At 41.6% G+C, this 13,532-nt stretch overlaps 1 protein-coding gene across 2 annotated transcripts in view; it reads right to left on the reverse strand.

Annotated features, from left to right (window-relative positions):
* GNG7 (G protein subunit gamma 7) overlaps positions 1-11,507 on the reverse strand; it is a 72,822-nt gene extending 61,315 nt beyond the window's left edge. The window contains exon 1 of one of the 2 annotated variants that reach the window (XM_073685565.1): positions 11,391-11,507. The gene's annotated coding sequence lies outside the window, so the exon portion shown is untranslated. Of the gene's footprint in view, positions 1-11,204; positions 11,346-11,390 lie in introns of those variants that run through there. The other variant, XM_073685583.1, reaches the window with a different exon arrangement.
* Between the last annotated feature and the right edge of the window lie 2,025 nt (positions 11,508-13,532).

A 13,532-nucleotide genomic window follows, 5' to 3' on the forward strand; every position in this document is an offset into this window, starting at 1 on the left:
GATAATTCGATGTGTGAGTAGTCCCCAAGTTACAGTAAAGCCTGACAGTATAAGGCCTAGTACTGCAGGCTAACCGGTTCCCGACCTCCCACTGTACATGAACGTCGGTGCTGCCTGGGCTCTGTGCAGCGCCGTTTAAAAACGGTGGGTGGTCCCGCAGCGCTTAGGACCCCCAGGGTCCTGCAAGCGCTGCGGTTCCGGTGCAGAGCGATAGCTCTGATAGGGGACATCATCGGGACCTGATTGGATCAGGTCCCAATGATGTTAACCCTTTGCTATCTTCTATATGCCGCGATCTATAGTGATCGCGGCATATAGAAGACAGTGAGAGGAGAGGGGGTCGTCAACTTACCTCTCCGACGGCCCCCTGATAGCTTCCAGGACCTTCCGTTGTTATGGCAGCTGGAGGTCACATGACCGCCTCCAGATCTGCCATATATGGTGTCCTGCTAGGCTCAGCCTGAAGCTGAAGCCTGGCAGGACACACTGACTGTGAAACAGTCAGCAAAGATGTCATGTAATGTAATACATGTTTATTACATTGCATGACATCAGTGATTAGAAAAATAAAAATTAATGACCCATACAGGGACTAAGTAAAAATGTAAAAAAAAAGTTTTCAAACTGTTAAAAAAAAAAATAAAAATAAAAAAAAATCACAAAATAAATAAAAATAAATAAAATATTAAACCAATAAATCCGTATATTTATGCAAAAACAAAAAAGTACACATATTTGGTATCGCCGCGTCCGAAACAACCCGATCTATAAAACTGTCACACTAACTCCTTCTGTGCACACCATAATAAAAATAAATAAAAAACGGAGCAAAAAACTATGCTTTTTCATCATATCGCCAAACAAAAAGGGGAAAAAAATGCGATCAAAAAGCAAAATGGAAATAAAAATGGTACCGCTGAAAACGTCATCTTGCTCCGCAAAAAAAAAGCTGCCATACAGCTCCATCAGCCGAAAAATAAAAAAGTTATAGCGCTCAGAATAAAGCGATGCAAAAAAAATATTTTTTCTATAAAATTGTTTTATTGTGTAAAAGAGCCAAAACATAAAAAAAAATACAGTAAGTGTAGTATCGCTGTAAACGTACTGACCCGAAGAATAACGCTGCCTGATCACTTTTACCACACGGAGAATGGCATAAAAAAAAACTCAAAAAACAATTCCTGAATTGTTGTTTTTTGTTAATTTTACCTCCCAAAAAACGGAATAGAAAGTGATCAAAAAATGTCACGTACCCAAAAATGGTACCAATAAAAATGTCAACTCGCCCCGCAAAAAACAAGCCGTCACATGACTGTCGGCCGAAATATGGAAAAATTATAGCTCTCAAAATATGGCGATGCAAAAACTAGATTTTGCAAAACAAAGCGTCTTAGTGTGTGACAGCTGTCAATCATAAAAACCAGATATAAATCTGGTATCGCTGTAATCGCACCGACCCGAAGAATAAAGTAATCTAATCAGTTATATCACAAGAGGACTGGCGTAAAAAATAAATAAAACCAATTCTTCCCCTGCTACGGATTTGTTTATTATGTCTCCCAAAGATCGCAGTAAGGCTCTGCTCACATTTATCCTGCGCTCTGCGCTGAGCACTTACACCAGTTTCCGTGTAAATCTCTGAAATACGTGATTAAGACGGAACCCATGACGGAAGATTCCCTGTAATGAGGCAGATATAGGCCACTGTGGATGCCGTCTGGCCTGGGATCCCACGGTGTCATTTGTTTTAGGCGTGCATAAAAGTGCGGTTGGCCACAGTTTTGTGCACTTCTGAAAAAAAGGACACCGCTAAACAGAGGCCAGACGGAGTCCAGAGTAACTCTGCTGCCTCATTACAGTGAATGGATCCTGCAGGGGTTTCATCTGAATTACATCACTTGGAAATTTAGATGGAAACCCCGATGTAAGTGCTCAGCCTAGAGCGCCGGATAAATGTTACGTAAAATGTTCCCAATAAAAGCTTCAACTCAGTCCTCAAAAAAAGCTAGTCCCCACTCAGGTCCGTCATCTGTTAAAAATATAAGGGACTTCCAAGTTACTGGTAGCAGAAAGGCTCTGGAAAAGCGAAATGGCCCTTGCCCCCCAAAAGAAATTCAGAAAATTTTGTGCTCCCAAATCCAAATGCCTATTCTACAATAATTTGTTCTCCAATTGTCAAATAGCGCTCCGTCCATCCCAGATCTCGCCGTATGGCTGAGCGGTACGATACAGCCACATATGGGGTATTGCCACTTTTAGAAGAAATTGTGTGACACATTTCGGCACCATTTTTACCCATTGCCCTGTGTGAAAATGTAAAATCTGAGGGTAAAACATTTTTTTGTGGTAAAAATACAATTATGCTTTTTTCACTGCCCAATGGTATAAATTTAAAAATTAAAAAATACTCACTACTTCCCTAGATGAATTCCTTGAGAGGTGTAGTTTACAAAATGGGGTCACTTGTGGGGGTTTCTGCTGTTTCGGCATGTCAGCGACTCTTCAAATGTGACATGGTGTCTGCAACCTATCCCAGCCAACATAGCGCTCCTTTCTCTTCCGAACCCTGCCGTACACCAAAGCAGTGGTTTTCCCCCACATATGGGGTATCGGCGTACTCAGGAGAAATTGCACAACAAATTTCATGGTGCAATTTCTCCTGTTACCCTTATGATAATGCAAAATTAGGGAATGAAAAACATTTTTTTGTGGGAAAAATGTGAAAATTTTATTTTTACAGCTCAATATTATAAACTTCTGTGAAGCACCTTGGGGTTCAAGGAACTCACCACACATCTAGATAAGTTCCCTAAGGGGTCTAGTTTCCAAAATGGTGTCACTTGTGGGCAGGTTTCCACTGTTTAGGCACATCAGGGGCTCTCCAAACGCAACATGGCGTCTGCTAATTATTCAAACAAATTTTACATTCAAAAAGTCTAATGGCGCTCCTTCCCTTCCGAACCCTGCAGTGCGCCCAAACAGTGGTTTTCCCTTACATATGGGGTATCAGTGCGCTCATGAGAAATTGCACTACAAATTGTGCATTCCATTTTTTCCTGTTACCCTTGTGAAAATAAAAAAATTGGGTCTAAAGTAACATTTTTGTGAAAAAAAAGTTAAATGTTCATTGTTTTCTTCCACGTTCCAAAAATTCCTGTGAAACACCTGAAGGGTTAATAAACTTCTTGAATGTGGTTTTGAGTACCTTGAGGGGTGCAGTTTTTAGAATGGTGTCACTTTTGGGTATTTTCTGTCATAAAGGCCCCTCAAAGTCACTTCAAATAAGATGTGGTCCCTAAAAAAATGTTTTTGTAAATTTTGATGGAAAAATGAGAAATCAGAATCAGGGGAATACGTTGAAGCGTTGCAGAGTAATTACTTCATAAAGTGACAGTGGTCAGAATTGAAAAAATTGGCCCGGTCACGAAGGCAAAAACAGGCTCTGGCGCGAAGTGGTTAAGCTTCCCGCAAGGATTGATCTATGTGCATGTGCTCCATTGTTGCAGCAGAACTCCAGGGTACATTACGTAGCCAGTCTCTGATTCAGCATGCCCATGGTTCGGGAACTATGAATCAGATGACAAGTTCCCTTTAAGCATCATTTAAGTATTTCTAAATGTAAATGTTAAAGACGGATTTATATACATGTGCACCAGAATTCAGCCTTACAAAAGTACAAAATACAAACAGGTTAATCTTCGTATGGAGCAACATATAACGCTAGTTCACCTGCAGTTCTTCGTAAAACCACGGCTTTGGGATTATTCACAAGATAGGTAGTTACTTATCAAACGGTGGGGGTCTAATCACAGAGACGCACACTGAAGGCGCAGTCAGACGGTCGTATAACACGGACGACGATCGCATTGCAGTGCCCGGACTGGCCACCAACTCTCTGGTCTCGAGTATGACAGCATGTATTTCTATGCAGCCGTCACGCTCGGGTCAGGAGAGATGCCGGCCAGTACGAGCATTGCGATGTGATCGTCATACGTGTTGTACGGCCGTCTGACGGCGCCCTAATCAGCAAAACTTCTATTCTCAGTAGAATGGAGAAGTGCGCATGCTCAAACACCACTCCATTTATCCCCTGTGGGGCTGACACCCAGCAATCAATAAGGTAAGGATAATTTATTTCACTGGTAGCCCAGTAAATGCCATTTAGGGCTCGCTCACACCAGTGTATACATCGGATGAGTGCTATCCGATTTTTTTTTTATCAGATAGCACTCTGAACAATATTAGTCAATGGGGAAATGCTGATACACTTTTTTCACTGACAGAATATGTGAGCTTTTATAGTGTTTTTGACGCTGCATATTTTCGATGGGGCAAAAACACAGCGTCTTACAGTACCAGCAAAGTGGATGGGAGTTATAGAAATCTCCTGCCCACTGTGCTCTTTTACGCTATGTAAACTCACCTGCAGTGCGTTTTTCCAATCTGCAGCATGTCATTTTGTCTTGCAGGGACACAGAGTTTTCTGTGCAGAATTTCCCCACAGACTTGCATTATATGCAGAAACTCCGCAGGTTAAAAAACACACATGTGTAAACACATCAAAAACGAATGTAATTAGCCCCTAAGAATGTCAATAACAAAGTAGCTTTATTTAAAAGCATGACACACCAAACAGACAAAAAGCAGAGTTAAAAATGCAATGAAAGAAAAAAAAAAAGCAAGTAAACTAAGGTGCAGAAATTCTGCAGCACCAAAAACTTAACATTGATCTAGGGAAGGTAGATCGGATGATTGCAGATTCAAGTCCCCTAAGGAGACTATTAAATCCAGTAAGACGTGAAAAAAAAAAAAGTTTAAAACTTATGTAAACAAAAAAAGGAAAACACAATTTCAAGATCACCCCTTTTTTGGCCCATTACAAAAAAAATCCACATTTGGTATCGCTGTGTTTGTAAAAGTCCAATCAAAATATAAAAAAATAATCTGATGAATAAACGGCGTAATGAAAAAAAAAAAAATCAAAAAGCCAGAATCACCTTTTTTTTGGCCACTGCAACATTTCAATGAAATGCAATGAGGTGATCAAAAAAAATTGTTATCTACCCCAAATGTTATCAGTAAAAACGTCAGTTCAGGGCGCAAAAAAATAAGCCACATATAGCCCCATATCCTGAAAAATGAAAACGTTACGGGTCTTGGAAAATGCCGACAAAAGTACATTTTTGTTTAACCGCTTACAAAAAAAAGCACTATACATGTTTGGTATCTGCGTAATGATACTGACCTGGAAAATCATATTTTCAGGGCAGTTTTACCATATATTGAACGTGATAAATAAAAACCTAAAAAAGATTGTGAAATTACGCTTTTTTTTTGCAATTTCAATGCACTTGCAATTAATATCCCCGTTTTCCAGTTCAATATGTGGTATAATGAATGTGTCATTCAGAAGTACAACTTGTCCTGCAAAAAACAAGCCCTCGTACGAATATATTGACAGAAAACTAAAAGTTATGGCTTTTGAAGGTGGAGTAAAAAAAAAATATATATATATATATATATATATATATATATATATATATATATATATATATATATATATATATACACACACACACTCCCTGACAGAAGTTATGTCGCTTATTCATGTTATGTAAATAAAAGCTTATAACCTGACGTTAAATTCATCCATTGGTTTTAGAAATTACTCTTTTGAAAGCTGAAACCCTCCCAAATTTGGTTTAGGTTAAGAAAATAATTTGGCATCAATGCTGAAATATTGATCATTTAATGAACACAGAATGGTCAGATTTTGGCAAGACAAAAGTTTTGTCGCCCACAGAAAGTAATGTGATATTCAAACAAATAATTATCATAAAATACAAATATATGTTGCATAATATTGGTGAATGAAGTTGTGGTGCTATTAGTCATATTTAATATTTTGTGTGACTTCCATGAGCTTGAAGGACTGCATCCATGCGGTTCAACAATGATTCATACAATTTATTAATGTAGTCATCAGGAATAGCAGAGAATGCAGTCTTGCATGCCTCCCAGAGTTCATCTAGATTCTTTGGTTTTGTGTTCCAAGCTTCCGCTTTCATCCTACCCCAAACCTGCTCAATGATGTTCATGTCTGGTGACTGGGCTGGCCAGTCCTTCAGCACCTTGATCTTTTTTGCCTGGAGGAACTTTGTTGTAGAGATGGATGTATGAGATGGAGCACCATCCTGCTGCAGAATTTGAGCCCTTTTATGATTTGGAATGTAAGAGGTAGCTAATACTTCTTGATATTTTAGGCTATTGATATTGCCTTCCAACTTGCAAATGTTTCGCACACCCCCATACTGAATGTAACCCCAGACCATGATCTTTCCACCACCAAATGTAACTGTTTTCTGGGTGTATTTTGGATCCATATGGGCTCCAGTAGGTCTCTTGCAGTATTTGCGGCGGCTGTAGTGTAATTCTACTGAAGATTCATCAGAGAAAACCACCTTCTGCCACTTTTCCAGTATCCATCTGTTTAGCAGGCTGTGGGACTTTGCAAATGCCACACGGTTTTTTGCCTTTTGTTTAGTGTTGGCTTCTGGTCACTGATTCGACCATGGAGACCATTTCGAGACAGAATCCTACAAACTGTTCTAGTTGACACAGGGACTTGAGGTGACCAGGCCTGTTGGAGCTCTGCTACAGTGGAAGAGGGGCTTGCTTTGGATTTTCTAACCAACAAACGTTCCTCCAGAGCAGTTGTCTGGTGGGGTCTGCCGGACCTGGGCTTGTCACACACATCTCCAGTCTCTTCAAATCTTTTTTATTTCTTTGTACTTGACGCTGAGACACATTAAAGGTGCCAGCCACCTCTGCAGTGGATCTGGTCTTCAGCCTCTTGATAATCACGGCTTTGGTCGCAGGGTGGATTTTGGCATGTTGTCAGAGCTCAAGTTGCAGTTAAAGTGAAGGTCTGGGGTGCTGGGTTTCTTTTTATACACACCCACTAATTAACCGATCATTTACTGAGCACTGGTGAGGATGTAAACTAGGAATTGGGTACATTATATCACCAGGCGACAAAACTTTTGTCTTGCCAAAATCTGACCATTCTGTGTTCATTAAATGATCAATATTTCAGCAGTGATGCCAATTTATTTTCTTAACCTACACCAAATTTGGGAGGGTTTCAGCCTTCAAAAGAGTAATTTATAAAACCAATGGATGAATTTAACGTCAGGTTATAAGCATTTATTTACATAACATGGATAAGCGACATAACTTCTGTCAGGGAGTATATATATATTTATATATTAAAATGGCCATGGCATGGCATTCGTTAAATGGATCTAATTAACTTCTACAGGTGGAAATACAGCATCATATACACTGCTCAAAAGAATAAAGGGAACACTTAAACAACAGAATATAACTCCAAGTCAATAACACTTCTGTGAAATCAAACTGTCCACTTAGGAAGCAACACTGATTGACAATCAATTTCACATGCTGTTGTGCAAATGGAATAGACTGTTTTGGTCACTTTTGAATGTTGGTTGTGCTTTCACACTTGTGGTAGCATGAGATGGACTCTACAACCCACAGAAGTTGCTCAGGTAGTGCAGCTCATCCAGGATGGCACATCAACGCGAGCTGTGGCAAGAAGGTTTGCTGTGTATGTCAGCGTAGTGTCCAGAGTCTGGAGGCGCTACCAGGAGACAGGCCAGTACACCAGGAGATGAGGAGGGGGCAGTAGGAGGGCAACAACCCAGCAGCAGGAAAGTAAAGATTACACAAGAACCACAGGACGGATTTCATCAACCAATGTATCATTTTAATCAGTGTAATGTCGCCCACCTGCCAGTGTATATAGTTTACTGAGCACAATCCTGCTGACAGGTGCGCTTTAATGAGAGTCTGAAAAAATAACCCAAATAATCAGGGCTGTGGAGTCGGTATAAAATGGACTACTAAAGTATATCATAAACTAGCAGCCCGAGTTCCGAAACAAATAAGTTTCGGAAGCTAGAAAAGTGTGCTCTACATAATAAAAATGAACTCAAATTACCCATGTCGATTCACTTTCAGCCTTTTTACACGATAAACAACAAAGTTTTCATAATTATGCCCAGGGCAGATTGCGTGGAAATCTCTCTGTATGCCTTATCACCTTCAGCTGATCCTGTTAAAATCTCTGCCTCAAGAACATTTCTATTCGATTATGTTACAACTAATCGTGTACCATTGCAGAGTCCTCGTTTTGTATTCAAATTTCTCAACATCATAATAATGCTGCCCACCTTAAAGGGAATCTGTCACCCCTGGGAGTTTGAGACCTCTAATATGTGCATACAGGTGATAGAAATGTAAATCTATACATACCTGTATGGCCAATAGTAGAGGTCTGCTTGCAGGGAAATGTAGTTTTAGAAAATCTGTTTTCTCATGCTTGGCGTCCCGTGGACACCAAGAAATCCCCGCCTATCTGGTTAGTAAGCCCAAAAATCCACACCTATCTGTTTATTTAGCATGTCACCCCTCTCCCCTGAAAGTCACATGGCCCTGTGACGTGTCCTTGTCTTCCTCATTTCCCGCACATGCGCAGAGCATCAGGAGCGCTTCTATTTCTCCCGACCCGTTGTTCTCTGCAGTGTTCGAATGCGTACCGCATCGTGGAGTCAAAGTACACATATTTGGTATCGCCACATCAGGAACAACCTGACCTATCAAACTATGCCACTAGTTAACCCCTTCAGTGCACACCGTAAAAAAAATAAAAAAACGAGGCAAAAAACGATGCTCTCATCATACCGAACAAAAAGTGGAATAAAACGCAATCAAAAAGACGAATGTAAATAAAAATGGTACGGCTGAAAACGTCATCTTGTCCGGCAAAAAACAAGCCGCCATACAGCTCCATCAGCCGAAAAATAAAAAGTTATAGCTCTCAGAATAAAAGTGAAGCAAAAATAATTATTTTTTCTATAAAATAGTTTTTATTGTGTAAAAGTGGCAAAACATAAAAAAACAAACAAACAAAAAAAAAAACAATTGTTGGGTTTTGTTCATTCTGCCTCCCAAAAATCAGAATAGAAAGTGATCAAAAAATGTCACGAGCCTGAAAATGGTACCAATAAAAAAGTCAAGTCGTCATGTGACTCTGTTGGCTGAAATGTCGAAAAATTATAGCTCTCAAAATACAGCGATGCAGCAATAAAAAGCGTCTTTTAGTGTGTGACAGCTGACAAAGATATAAAATCCGCTATAAATCTGGTATCGCTGCAATCGTACCGAAGAATAAAGTGACTGCCCAACGCGCTGCGCATTAGAACACTAAAGAGAACGGGGCCGGGAGAAAAAGAAGCGCTCCTGATGATCTGCGCATGCGCGGGAAATGAGTGAGGCGAAGGCACGTCACAGGGCCATGTAAAGTGCAGGGGAGGGGGAGGGGGGAGGACATGCTAAATACACTGATAGGCGGGATTTCTGGGCTTACTAATCAGATAGGAAGGGATTTGTTGGCGTCCAGGGGGCGCCTAGCATATGAAAACAGATTTTATAAAACTACATTTCTCCGCAAGTAGACCTCTACTATTAGCCATACAGTTATGTATAGATTTACTTTTCTATAACCTGTATGCACATATTAGAGGTCTCAAATCTCCCAGGGGGTGACAGATTCCCTTTAAGTCTAAGGCAATGAGTTGGCATGCCTGATGGGGTTAAGCTATTTAAAACTTCAATAGGAAAATGTTCCCTATCATCATCATCCGCAACAATAGAGTCATTGCTCCAACGTCAGCTGATATTTTTCTCGGAGACTCACCTCAACATTAAGCTCTTTATGTAGTAAGTTTGGGTACAGTAGTTCAGTGCTGTAAGTGTTTTCATTTTTGGGAAAGTTATGTCCTGTAAATGTCTTCTGTTTCTGATCTAAGGATCTCGGCTTTTAGTTGAGATGAATTTGTGCTGCACTTTATGTACACGCTCAGTAGTGACCAGGAATGTGGAGTCTGAGTCGTGGAGTCAGGGACGGTGGTTTGGCTTACACAGACTCCACAGCCCTGCAAATAATAGATGTTGTAAACTGCGACTACACAATGTAAAAGTTCACTGGACTTCTCATCCAGCATGACCTGTTATAAACGTGGTACATCTTAAGACTTTCTAGCCCACATTTATGATGTCTATATAATGCACAAGATTAGTACATTTGGCTTAAATTGAAAACTCTTCAGCGCTGAACAGTCATCAGTCTCAGGATTGTTTGGATCCCAACAACTGGACTCCCGATGATGAGAATGTTATTAAAATCTAGCAATAAGAATTCACTCTCTAATTAGAGGAATAACCCATTAAAGGGGATTGGTCAGCAGGTTTCTCTGCTGCAGATTTAGCAGAGCTTGGAATGTTGAGTCCATTCCACATCCCTGAGAGTCAGCTTTCTCTGTACATTGACAGCTGCTAATCAGTGGCAGGGGCACAGCTGGACCAGCAAGAAGGAGGCGGCTGGACCAGCAAGCAGGAGGCAGCTAGTCCAGAAGTGATTGTTTCAATAAATTCAGTATTTATTCAGCAGGAGACTAACACACAGCCTAGTAAGTGACATCACTGGATTCAAGATTTCCACTCCTACCTCATGCTGCTCTCAGATTTCACAGCAAGAACCTGTTCACAGGTTCCCTTTAACACAGTACAGCAGAAATATATCAGATTTATCAGAAATCAGGGTTAGACACTCAGATTTCAGCCATAAATGTATACGAGTATTAGCCAGATTCAATGGGGTTAATCCACGTGTGGATATCCCACAGGCATTTCTGTGCAGAATCCACTAATAAGTGGCACGCTACTTATGGTTGCTCATTTGTATAGGGGGTCTGGCACTGGTTTACTCCCATCATCCTCTAGAGTCTAGACAGTACAGAGTAGTGTGCGCATATATAGGGGGAGCTAGCCCTGCCAGAGAGCCAGCTGTGGAAGGTGGATGGATTGCCTTAGTGTGGAGCAATGCTCCAGCCACATGCCTAATCCTCCGCGGCCACATGCCTACGCCTCCCCGGCCACATGCCTACGCCTCCGCGGCCACATGCCTCCGCGGCCACATGCCTACGCCTCTATGGCAGCCTCCCCTGTGACTTGCCCTGCCTCTGCCAGACATGTAGCAGCTGAAAAGGCCACGTAGCCTTCAACATGTGTGCAGCCCCGGAAGGCTAAGCATGGCTGCCACACATCACGACATGGCTCACCGGTGAGGGCGAAGCAGCACATCCGCCACACACGGCCACAGCAAGGCCCCACAGTATGCAGCCAGAGAGCTCTCCCGGGCATACGGACACCGAACAGCAGCACCTGGCTCATTGTGCAATGCTAAACACAGGGTGAGCTGTTCCGGGTCCCCCTCCACCCTCCTCCCCAGTCACATGACCTCTCACCCGCGGGCTCCGGGAGCAGCATCAGCTGCCTCTTCTATCCGCGATGAGCGCAAGAGGCGGGGCTGTGAACGCGCGGTTGGAGGGCACTGCGCATGCTCGGGCATATGCGAGCGAGCGAGCGAGCGGCAATTATTACAAGGGGTTGGGGTTCATAAGGAGGACCTGACGTGGCAGAGTAGCGCTGTGGTGACTGCTGCCCTCATGGCATTGACTGAACTCCACACAGAGGATTTCACCTAGTGCTTGGGCTACATGGTGACTGCAGTGTGGGAGAATTATCCTCTCTGTTTAATACAATATCTGTATTAAGGGTATGTTCCCACGCTCCGGTGCCGCTGCGGGTTTCACGCTGTGTGTTTATGCAGCGCCAGATGTTACAGCATAGTGGATGGGATTTCTAGAAATCCCATGCCCACTATGCGTCTCCGTGCACCCGCGGACACTGACATGCGGCGCATCTTTCCAGACCGCAGCATGTCAGTTTATCTTGCGGGTCCGCATGCGGGCTTTTTCCATAGACCTAACCTCTATGAGGAAAGTCCGTATGTGGGAAAAAAAATGGTGCCGCTCATTTGCATATTGAGCGGAAGCTGCCGGCGGCTTCTCCACAGCGTCGGGGCCACAGCAGGCTCCGGACAGTAATACCCTTTGGGTGCGCTCACGTCTGTGTTTAAACTTGCCGAGCGTAATGTGAGAAAACCTCGACTTGCACTCACTACGCTGTTAGCCAATAAGGCAGTGTTCATTTGCTAGTTTTTCCTCACCTGGAATTGGGGTGAGGAAAAATTCTCAGAATGCTGTGCATGGGCGCATACAACGGCTGAGACTCGCCAATGCAAGTCCATGAGTGGCAGAGAAAAAAAAAAAAAAAATCGCTCCTGGCACTTTAACCCGCAGCATTTAGCATACTGGCAGAGGGAAGAAAGCACCTCTGCCTTTGGATCGGAGATCACGCTACGTAATCGCTGGGTTTCGATCATTACTATGGCGACCCAATGTCATGATGACATCCGGGTCACCAGAGCAAGGAAACTTGGTAGATCATGCGCAGTGCATGATCTAAAAAATTCACCTGTCTGTGTAGCACTGGCTATTTGTATACTATAGGAATACTGCTGCATCCCTATATTATACCAACGATCAGCCTGCAATTAGTGAAAGTCCCATAGTGGGACAAAGTGTAAAAGTAAAATAAAGTGGGGAAAAATTTTTTAAAAACTCACTAAATAATAGTAAAAAAATAAAAATATATTGTACCCATAAATAAATATTTTTATGAAAAAAAAAAAAGAAATACACATATTTGGTATTGCCACATCTGGACCAACCTGACCTACAAAACTGTCCCACTAGTTAAACTCTTCAGTGAACACCATAAAAAAATAAAAACAAGGCAAAAAACGATGCTTTATCATCATACTGCCAAACAAAAAAAATGGAATAAAACGCAATCATAAAAATGAATGTAAATGAAAATGGTACAGCTGAAAACATCATCTTGTCCTGCAAAAAAGCTGCCATACAGCTCCATCAGCCAAAAAATCAAAAAAGTTATAGCTCTCAGAATAAAGCGATGCCAAAATAATTATTTTTTTTATAAAACAAAACATAAAAAAAACGCTATAAATGTGATATTGCTGTAATCGTACTGACCCGAAGAATAAAGCTGCCTTATCTATTTTACTACACGTTAAATGACATAAAAAAAAAAAACAATTCCTGAATTGCTGGTTTTTGTTCATTCTGCCTGCCAAAAATCAGAATAGAAAAGCAATCAAAAAATGTCACATGCAAAAGATGTCATTTGCCCAAAAATGGTACCAATAAAAACGTCAAGTCGTCCCGCAAAAAATGAAGCCATTACATGACTGTCGGCAGAAATATGGAAAAATTATAGCTTTCAAAATATAGCGATGCAGCAATAAAAAGCGTCTTTCAGTGTGTGACAGCTGACAAACATAAAAACCCGCTATAAATCTGGTATCGCTGTAATCGCACCGAACCGAAGAATAAAGTCGTCTAATCACTTATACTGCATGAGGAACGGCGTAAAAATTAAATAAAATCAATTCTTTAAATGCTGTTGATTTGTTTATTCTACCTCCCAAAGACCGCAGTAAGGCTTGGCTCACATTTATCTTG

This window comes from Phyllobates terribilis, unplaced genomic scaffold (genome assembly GCF_046119375.1).
Source record: "Phyllobates terribilis strain yellow unplaced genomic scaffold, ASM4611937v1 Scaffold_1__5_contigs__length_1240528914, whole genome shotgun sequence".
Lineage (NCBI taxonomy): Eukaryota > Metazoa > Chordata > Amphibia > Anura > Dendrobatidae > Phyllobates > Phyllobates terribilis.